The 9,975-nt window shown below is 40.6% G+C and overlaps 1 pseudogene across 1 annotated transcript in view; it reads left to right on the top strand.

Moving 5' to 3' along the window:
- Positions 1 to 9,160, top strand: part of LOC308645237 (KH domain-containing RNA-binding protein QKI-like) — a 43,142-nt pseudogene extending 33,982 nt beyond the window's left edge. Inside the window, exon 3 of the transcript in view lies at positions 8,553 to 9,160. The product of the transcript in view is annotated as a KH domain-containing RNA-binding protein QKI-like (transcript). The remainder of the gene's footprint in view (positions 1 to 8,552) is intronic.
- Positions 9,161 to 9,975: the final 815 nt, after the last annotated feature.

Consider the following 9,975-nt stretch of genomic DNA (forward strand, 5'->3'; position numbering starts at 1 on the left):
TGAGAACACTGAAACTAGGAGCCCTCATATAAACTTTTCCTCCCTTAAATTGTTGTTTTTGGCCCATTCTCAGTCATGGGAGTGAAAAGGGTGACGAAAACAGTAGTAAGCAATTGTGAATTGTGCTGCTATAAGCACTGCTATGGCTGCATCATTTTAGAATACTGATTTTAAATCTTTTGGATAGATGCCAAGGTGTAAGATAACTGGGCCAAATTGTAGTTCCATTTCTAGTGTTTGAGGAATCCCCATAATACTTTCCAGAGTGGATGCCCCAATTTGCAGGGCCAACAACAACGTTTGAGAGTACCCTGTTCCCAAAATATTCACCAACATTGTTACTTGTATTCTTGATAATTGCCACTCTTCCTGGAATAAAATAAAATTTCAATGTTGTTCTAATTTGCATTTGTCTTATTGTTAGAAATGTTGATCACTTTTTCATATATTTGTTGACCATTTGACAACTTTTTCATATATTTGTTGACCATTTGACACTTCTTTTCAGAAGTGTCTGTTTAGTTCCATGACCCATTTATTCGTTTGGATTATTTGTGTTTTTTAGGTGTTAATTCTATGAGCTCTTTGTATATTCCAGATATTAATGCCCTGTTTGAAGTTCAGGGCAAAAAGAATTTCTCCCATTCTGTGGGCACTCTTTTCACATGCTTGTTTTATTGGCTATGAACAGGCTTTTAAATTTGATGTCATTCCATTTGTTGTTTTTAATTTTAATTCTTGGGATTTAAGAGTGTTGTTAATGAATTCTGTTCCAGACCTTATATGTTGGATGTTGGTTCTAACTTTCATATAGTTGGTGCATGGTTTCTGGGGTAATTCCTAGGTCTTTCATGAACTTTGAGTTGATTTTGTGCAGGGTCAGAGATAAGGGTTATATGTGAATTTCTAGTTTTTCCACCACCTTTTTTTTCTAAAAAAAAGTCTATATTTTCTCAAATGTATGTTTTTGGCATGTTTGTCTAGTAGGAGTTAACTGTTTTTTATGGGTTTTTTTTCCTCTGTGTGTTCTGTTTTATTTCATAAATATTACCTGTTTTCATGCCAACAAAATGCTGTTTTTGTTACTATAGCTCTGGAGTTTAATTAAGGTCTGTTATTGTGATGCCTCCTGCTTTGCTTCTCTCACAGAGAATAGCTTTGGCTATTCTGGGATTTTTTTTTATTCCTATGAACGTCATTGAAATATTGATGGAAATTGTATTGAAAATGAATACTGCTTTGGTAAGATGGCCATTTCGACAATATTCCTTCAGCCTATCAAAGCACATGGGAGGTCTTTCCATATTCTAATGTCTACCTCAATTTCTATTTCTAGTGTTCTATAGTTTTCATTGTAGAAATCCTTTATCTCTATTGTTGTTTCATTCCCAAATATTTTTTGTTAAGACTATTTGTGAATGGGATAGTTTCTGTAATTCCACATTCTGCTGATTCATCATTGGAGTATAGGAATTTGATTGATTTATGGGTATTGATTTTGTATCCTGCTACATTGCTGAGTTTTATACTTAAGAGTTCTAGAAGTTTTCTGGTGGACTTTTTTTTTTTGATCTTCTAAATATAGGATCATGTCATCAGCAGAGATACTTTCAGGACTTTTTTTTCCCTATTCATGTAATTTTCTTGTCTATTGTTCTGGTTAGAGTTTTAAGGACAATTTTGAATACAAGTGGTGAAAGTGGGCATCCCTTTCTTGATCCTATTTTTAGGGGGAATCTTTTCAGTTACTCTCCATTTAGAATAATGTTGGCTTTGGGTTTGTCATATATATCTTTAAAAATGTTGAGGTATGTTCCTTCTATCCTTAGTTTTGCCAAGATTCTAAACATGTTTAGATGCTGTATTTTGTCTAATGCTTTTTCCTCCATCTATTGAGAAAATCATGTGGTTCTTGTCTAAGTTCATTTATATGGGTAATGACATTTATTGATTAGCATATATTGAACTGAAAATGTATCCCTGGGATGAACCCACTTGATCATTGTGCACTATCATTTTGATATAGTTTTGTAGTTGATTTGTCAGCAATTTATTAAGAATTTTACTTATATGTTCATGAAGGATATTGGTCTATAGTTTTCTTTCCTGGATGTGTCTTTGATTGGTTTTGTTGTCAGGAAGACACTGGCTTCACAGAATGAGTTTGGAAGAGTTCTATCTTTTTCCATTTCCTGAAAAAAACTGAGAATTGATATTAGTTCTTCCTTAAAGTTCTGGTAGAACTTGGCTGAGAATCCATCTGCTCCCAGGCTTTTCTTTTTTGGTGGTATTTTGAAGTTGTCATCAATTTTATTACTTGAAATAGATATTTTCAATTTTTTCTCTATTCTCTTGTTTCTATTTGAGTAGGTGATATGTCATTAAGAATCTGTCAATGTCTTCAAGATTTTGTAGTTTATTGGGATATACATTTTCAAAATCCTTTCTGATGATCCTATTTCAATAGTGTCTAAGGTGATATTTCCTTATTTTCACAGATTTTAAAATGGCGAGTTTATTCCTTTCTTTTGTTTAGGTTGGCTAAGGCTTTCGTAATTTTGTTTATTCCTTCAAAATACCAAGTTTTCTGGTACCAAAACAGACAGGTGGACCAATGTTATAGAATAGAGGACACAGAGACTAATCCACAAAGTTACAACTATCTTATATTTGACAAAGGGGCTAAAAGCATGCAATGGAGGAAGGATAGCATCTTCAACAAATCGTGTTGGGAAAACTGGAAATCCATATGCAACAAAATGAAACTGAATCCCTTTCTCTCGCCATGCACAAAAGTTAACTCAAAATGGATCAAGGAGCTTGATATCAAATCAGAGACTCTGCGTCTGATAGAAGAAAAAGTTGGCTCCGATCTACAGATTGTGGGGTCGGGCTCCAAATTCCTTAATAGGACACCCATAGCACAAGAGTTAACACCAAGAATCAACAAATGGGACTTACTTAAACTTAAAAGTTTTTTCTCAGCAAGAGAAACAATAAGAGAAGTAAATAGAGAGCCTACATCCTGGGAACAAATTTTTACTCCTCACACTTCATATAGAGCCCTAATATCCAGAGTATACAAAGAACTCAAAAAATTAGACAATAAGATAACAAATAACCCAATCAACAAATGGGCCAAGGACCTGAACAGACACTTCTCAGAGGAGGACATACAATCAATCAACAAGTACATGAAAAAATGCTCACCATCTCTAGCAGTCAGAGAAATGCAAATCAAAACCACCCTAAGATACCATCTCACTCCAGTAAGATTGGCAGCCACTATGAAGTCAAACAACAACAAGTGCTGGCGAGGATGTGGAGAAAAGGGTACACTTATACATTGCTGGTGGGACTGCAAATTGGTGCGGCCAATTTGGAAAGCAGTTTGGAGATTCCTGGGAAAGATGGGAATGGAACCACCATTTGACCCTGCTATTGCCCTTCTCGTACTATTCCCTGAAGACCTTAAAAGAGCATGCTACAGGGATACTGCCACATCGATGTTCATAGCAGCACAGTTCACAATAGCTAGACTGTGGAACCAACCCAGATGCCCTTGAATAGATGAATGGATAAAAAAATGTGGCATCTATACACAATGGAGTACTATGCAGCAATAAAAAATGACAAAATCGTAGAATTTTCAGGGAAATGGATGGCACTAGAGCAGATTATGCTTAGTGAAGCTAGCCAAACCCTAAAAAACAAATACCAAATGTCTTCTTTGATATAATGAGAGCATCTATGAACAGAGCAGGGAGGAAGAGCAGGAAGAAAAGATTAACATTAAACAGAGACATGAGATGGGAGGGAAAGGGAGAGAAAAGGGAAATTGCATGGAAATGAAGGGAGACCCTCATTGCTATACAAAATTACATATAAGAGGTTGTGAGGGGAATGGGAAAATAAACAAGGAGAGAAATGAATTACAGTAGATGGGGTAGAGAGAGAAGATGGGAGGTAAGGGGAGGGGGGATAGTAGGGGATAGGAAAGGTAGCAGAATACAACAATTACTAATAGGGCATTATGTAAAATTGTGGATGTGTAACCGACGTGATTCTGCAATCTGCATTTGGGGTAAAATTGGGGGTTCATAACCCACTTCAATCTAATGTATGAAATATGATATGTCAAGAGCTTTGTAATGTTGTGAACAACCAATAAAAAATAAAAAAATAAAAAAATAAAAAAAAAACTGACTGTATTTCTGAAGTATGTATAATCATCATGAAATCTGAAACACACATAATATCTTTTTAGGGGGTTGTAATAGGGATTGAATTCAGGGTACTCAGCTGCTAAGCCACATCCCCAGGCCTAATTTCTATTTTATTTAGAAACAGGATCTTACTGAACTACTTAGCACCTCACTTTTGCTAACACTGGCTTTGAACTCATGATCCTCCTAACTCAGAGTCCCAAGGCACTGGGATTTCAAGCAAGTGCCACCATACCAGGCCACTCATAATATCTAAAAGGTTATCAGAGAAATGCTCTAATAGAAAGAAACATATCCAGAAGAATTGCACAGAATAATGGAAATGGTTTGATCATGGGGAGGCTGGAAGGGAATGCCAAAAGCCTGGGTATTCATCAACGGATGGATTTTTGACTCTAGAACTGACTTTGGCACCCCCTGAGTATTGGTGAACACATTGGTATGCTGGAAGATGATATCCTATATGCTCACAGGGAGAGGCATGAAAGTTCTGTGTCTGGGACCTTCATCTTCCATTCCAGACCTCACCCCATGTTTATCCTGTATAATCATCTTTGGAAGCAAAGTGTTCTTATCAGACCCAATGAATAATCCCAAATTTATAGTCAGTCTATCAGAAATGCAGGTGAAACTGGAACCCCTAAATGTGGTTGGTATCTGAAGTTAAGGGCAGCCTTATGGAAGGAAGATTTTTGTCCTGACATTGTGGGATCCAATGCTATCACTGGGTGTTGAGTGTCAGAATTGTATTGTGGCTGGCCCAGTTGTCATACCCATATTCCCATGAAGCCCAGTATGGTATTTTTTTAATAAGAAGACTAACTACAATTTTGTAGTATAAGGAGAATATGAATCTAGAAGAAACATGCTCTCACAGGGGAATGTAATCACACTTTCCAAAACACATTTTCTCATCAGTTAGATTGTCTGCAGCAAGAGACTGATCCAGCATATGATATTTTCTTGCTCTTGAGGCCACATGCAATTACAGATAGAGAAACATGTTGAGGATCCGATAGTGGTTATCCCCTGTTTGGACAGGTCTTGTATTCTCTGGTTGACATTTTCAAACATGATGAGAAACAGTAGTAAGTCAACAGAATCAGACAGCAAGAGGATAGAAAACCTCTCCATTCTGAAGACATGACCTTTCCTGGAGGATGGGCCTATCAGATATATTCTGAAGAATTCATCTCTCAAACCTTTTTGGTTGGCAGTTGCTGTGGATGGAAGGTGTACCTTGAAGAGAGAGATCTTTTCATATACCAGGGTGTCCACTATCGAAGTTTGCTCTGTGGTTACAAGTCACCACCATATGACAGATTATATAGCTATTATGAGAATAAACAGATGAGTTCATCTATCTATCCTTCCCTTCAGATCCTCTTTCCATTCATACACCCTAGCCCAGAAACCACCAGGAGAGCCTGTTCCTGACAGTACCAGATTCACTCTGGTCCACCCTCTGGGGAGCCTGGCTAGATGGAAGGCTAGGTGGCCATGTTCTATGAGTTGGAGACAGAGAATTGGATAGGTATCATTGGGGCCTAGAGTCATTATCATATATAACCAGCACAGGGGAATGACCTTGCTTCCGCTGATACAGTGCTAGCATATTTATATCCAATGGTTATAGAAGGCAAGGTGGAGATGACCCAGAGCTCTATGTCCTGAGGTTGACAGCACAACTGGGCTCACCCCAAGACTTTTATTCCCTTGCAGACCTTTTGATTCTGCAAGTCTTTGGAGATTATGAACATTACTCCTTTCCTGGAGCTCTTCATTGGAGGCTTCTGGGGAACCTTCTTATAAGCTCTGGAGGAAAAGATTTTGAAAAGAATAGATGGAGGTCAAATTCCTCTAGCTTTTTTTATGGTCATAAAATAAATAAGCCTCATCTCAAAGACCCTGACCCCAATTACCCATGATCATTGTCCCATCCATCCTACATTGAGGTGTGTCCTGGGCCTAGGTAAGCAGGGCTGTGGAACTTCCAAGGTTCTGGCCCTGGGCTGAGCTGGGCTCTCCTGAGGCCACCAATCATGCCTGAGTCATCAGAAGGTGGACCACAGATCTTACTTCTTCCATTTCTCCAGTCGTCCAGGTGCACTACTGTCCCACCACTTCTTTATGACAGAGTGCCATTAGGACTTTTGTGAAATCAGTTAACATAAGACATTTTTTTTAAATAAACAATCAGGTGCTTCTGTGGATTCACCACATCTTCTAATCTCATTTTATGAGTGATAATTACTACCTTCTACAATAGCCTCCTTCCCACAATGAGCAACTGACACTGGAATGTTTTTTTATTGCCTCAGTGTTTTAGATAATCTAATTAATGTGCCAGAAACAAAACTTCCTGAGAAACACTTCAATCTACCTGATCTCTGAACTTCCTCAGTGTTAGGTTGTGTAGAGCTAAGTTGCAGAGTGTGGTTTGGTCAGAGTTCCCTCTATCCAGGAGGATATTGTTACTGAAATATCTAGAGCCCAATGTTTGGGGAATTGACCTGAAGCATATGAGAGTCCATGTCATTATATAGAGATTCCTAAATGAGGCTATTGATTCAGAGACAAGGTCCCAAGTGTCCACTCTGCCATCTGACACTGCACCTGAGCATAGGAGCTATAGCCCTGAGGACAGATATTTATGAAGGTGGGAGAAAGGCAGGGAGGAGTAAGGAAATGTGCCTAAGATAAAGGAATTAGTGCTAGCACCATTGCTGAATGATGAGCATAGGCCTTGAAAGTAGTCAGGAGGCCCAGGCAGCCATCCTGGTTGAAGGACACAGGCCCTCAGCTCCCTGTTCTGCCATTTTGAGCTCCCTCCTGAAGCACCTGGAATTTTGTATGGTTTACCCAGTGGCCCCAAATCCTTCAGGAACTGCCCACATTGACCTTGGATCAAATTCCTCCAGCACATTTCCTAGGTAGGCTCCTCATGGATCCCAATTCCTACTCATGCCCTCAGCCCTAAGACATTTACACAGTGTGAGTCTGACCCTCATTGCAGCCCATGCATAGAATGGATTGTCCTTACTTCCATTGCAAAGACTGTTCTTGGACATCTGTTGTTCCAGGAGTTGATCTCCCTCTTGGGATCCCCCAGGGCAGATCCAGCCTCCCTTGTGGCTGCTCCTTGCTGCAGTTTTGTCACTTCCTGCTGATGGAAGAGACTCAGAGATTGAGCATCCCTCTTACAGGTGAACCCAAAGCATCTACCACCTATAATTGTGTGTACAAGGAATCCACACTCACTCCAGAACAGTTGCCCCTACCAATTCCTGACCAGAACAACAGAGAAGTGGCATCTGAGGTACACAAGCAAGTGAGGCAGGTGGAGTTCCTTTCACCCAGTCCAGGATAACATTCCCACCTGGGTGCTTTGCTTTCTTTAGGGAAAAAAATGACCAGACTCCTGTATATCTCCTGCCAGGCTTCTCCTTGGCAACGTGAACAGCAGCTGGGTTGGGGAAGCACAGGGTGTTCCTGCACTAAAGCTCTGTATGGCTCTTAATTCATGATCACCATTGTAATTGTCATCATCATCATAATCATCATCATCTGTATAACAAAATTTTCATTTCTTTCTACATCTCAGTTCATGGTCCTACATTTCTACATTATCTTTGAGTGCCCTTTTGATAAATCCAGACTCCCTGCTTCTTCAGACATAGAGATGTCTGTTCCAACAATGGAGAAAGCACACTTTCCTTTGGATTCCCATAGAGAGATCCTATACAGCTGGGCCACAGTGTCTCCTCACACTGGACTATGAGCTGGTTGCTAAGGGCTTCAACTGTGACCCAGAGCAGGAGCCAGCACAGAGATGGATGCTGGGTCAGGAACCTCCAGTGGCCAGGGGTCACCACCACCCATTCGTCATCTCTGGCACTGGAGCCCAGGTGGAAGGAGGAATGAACTGCAGAACCTGGAATAAGGTCATGGAAATGATAATCTCAGATTACCTGATGCATTTGATGAAGGACAAGCAGCTCTTGAGCAGCCTGTCCAAATTTTTGCAGGATCTTCAACCACCTCAAGCAGCTGCTGGAGGAAAAAATTAGCAGAGTACAGAAAGACATGTATAATGACACATTAAATGGCAGTCAAGATAAAGGGATGCAGAATTGCCTGATGCTGTGGGATCTCTAGTTCAAATACAAGAAAATTTTATGTACCTATAAAAGAATACCCAGATTTTAATTTTGTTGGGAGGATCTTTGGATCCAGAGGACTTACAGCTAACAAGCTGAAGCAGAAACTGGATGTAAAATAATGGCCTGATGCAAAGGCTCAATGAGAAAAAGGAGGAGAAAATAGAGCAAACCCAATTGGGAGCATCTAACTGAACATTTACATGTACTAATCACTGTGAAAGATGCTCAGAACAGAGCAGAAATAAAACTGAAGAGGGCAGTTGAAGAAGTGGAGAAACTACTGGTACCTGCAGCAGAAGGGGAAAACAGCCTCAAGAAGATGCAGCTGATGGAGCTTCTGATTCTGAATGACACCTGAAGAGATTCCAACGTTAAATCACCAGCCCTTGCCTTTTCTCTTTTGTCAACAGCCCAGGCTGCTCCTTGTATCATAACTGGGCCTATGCCTGTCCTTCCACCACCTTCCCTCAGTACTCCTACCCAGCTGGCCCTACCATAATGTCTTTGATCAGACAAATACAGACCACTGTTATGCCAAATGGAACTTCTCACAAAACTGCTGCAATAGTCCCCCCAGGGCCTGAGGCTGGGTTAATCTACATGCCCTACAAATACCTTTACATGATAGCACCAGCTACGTCAATCCTTGACTACCCTATTGAACCCGGTGGTTTATTAAGTGTAGTGGCTACTGAAGTTTAAAGGTACAAAATGTGTGTCCATCCTTACAAAAAGATTGTGACTGGAGGCCGAGCTGCCATTGGCAACTAACCTACAAACTTCTGATCTCTGAACTCTTCACCCAATCATGACCTGACCATGCCTGCCTGCTGATCAATTAATTTGTAATCACCTTTGCTTGTCTGTGGTCAATACAGAGAGCTGAGGCACTTGTCCATTTGTCTTACCACCTAACTGAACAAAAGGCAAAGAAATTGTTGTCCTCCAGCTCAGCTTTCCCCCTCCCATGTGGATGAAAGTGGTTCTAGAAACTGCATTGAATAGTAATAAAGTATTAAGGCCCAAATCATCCCACAGCACTGATCTGTGGGAGACTAACCTCGCAGGTGACTGAGTTAACTCCCCTGCTGGGTGATGTGGCATCAGGCATCCGCTGCTAGACTGCCCCGCCCTTCTAGGGTTCCAGTGACTGTGTCTTCGTACCTGGGCGTGTCTTCCTACAGCCCCATAGAGCTATGCTCACCTGTTCCTTTGTAATATTACCCCTTGCCCTGTTTGTGATAGAATGTTCCATGGAAGTGCCTTGTGTGTGCCTTGCCTTTTCTCTTTTGTGGAGATCAAGAAGATAGACTCAGCCCCCTGAAACCTGACCTCTTGCCCCATTTGAATAGCTTCTCCTCAATAAAAAGGGTCAGCACATGTGGGCTCTTTCTCTCTCTCTTTCTGCAGACCCTTAAGGTCAGAGGAGCCGTCACAGCAACCACAAAGAAAAAGGTATTTCTGTCTCCTGTGTGGTTATTTCGTGCAGCCCAATTAGCCCAGTTTCCCTGGAGTGTTTTAGTCAGAAAAGAACCCCTGCACTGATCATCTTCTAATGTCTCACCCCAGGTAAGAAGTCTTCCTTA

Source organism: Spermophilus citellus (assembly GCF_964194105.1).
Source record: "Spermophilus citellus genome assembly, chromosome: 3".
NCBI classification, from domain to species: domain Eukaryota; kingdom Metazoa; phylum Chordata; class Mammalia; order Rodentia; family Sciuridae; genus Spermophilus; species Spermophilus citellus.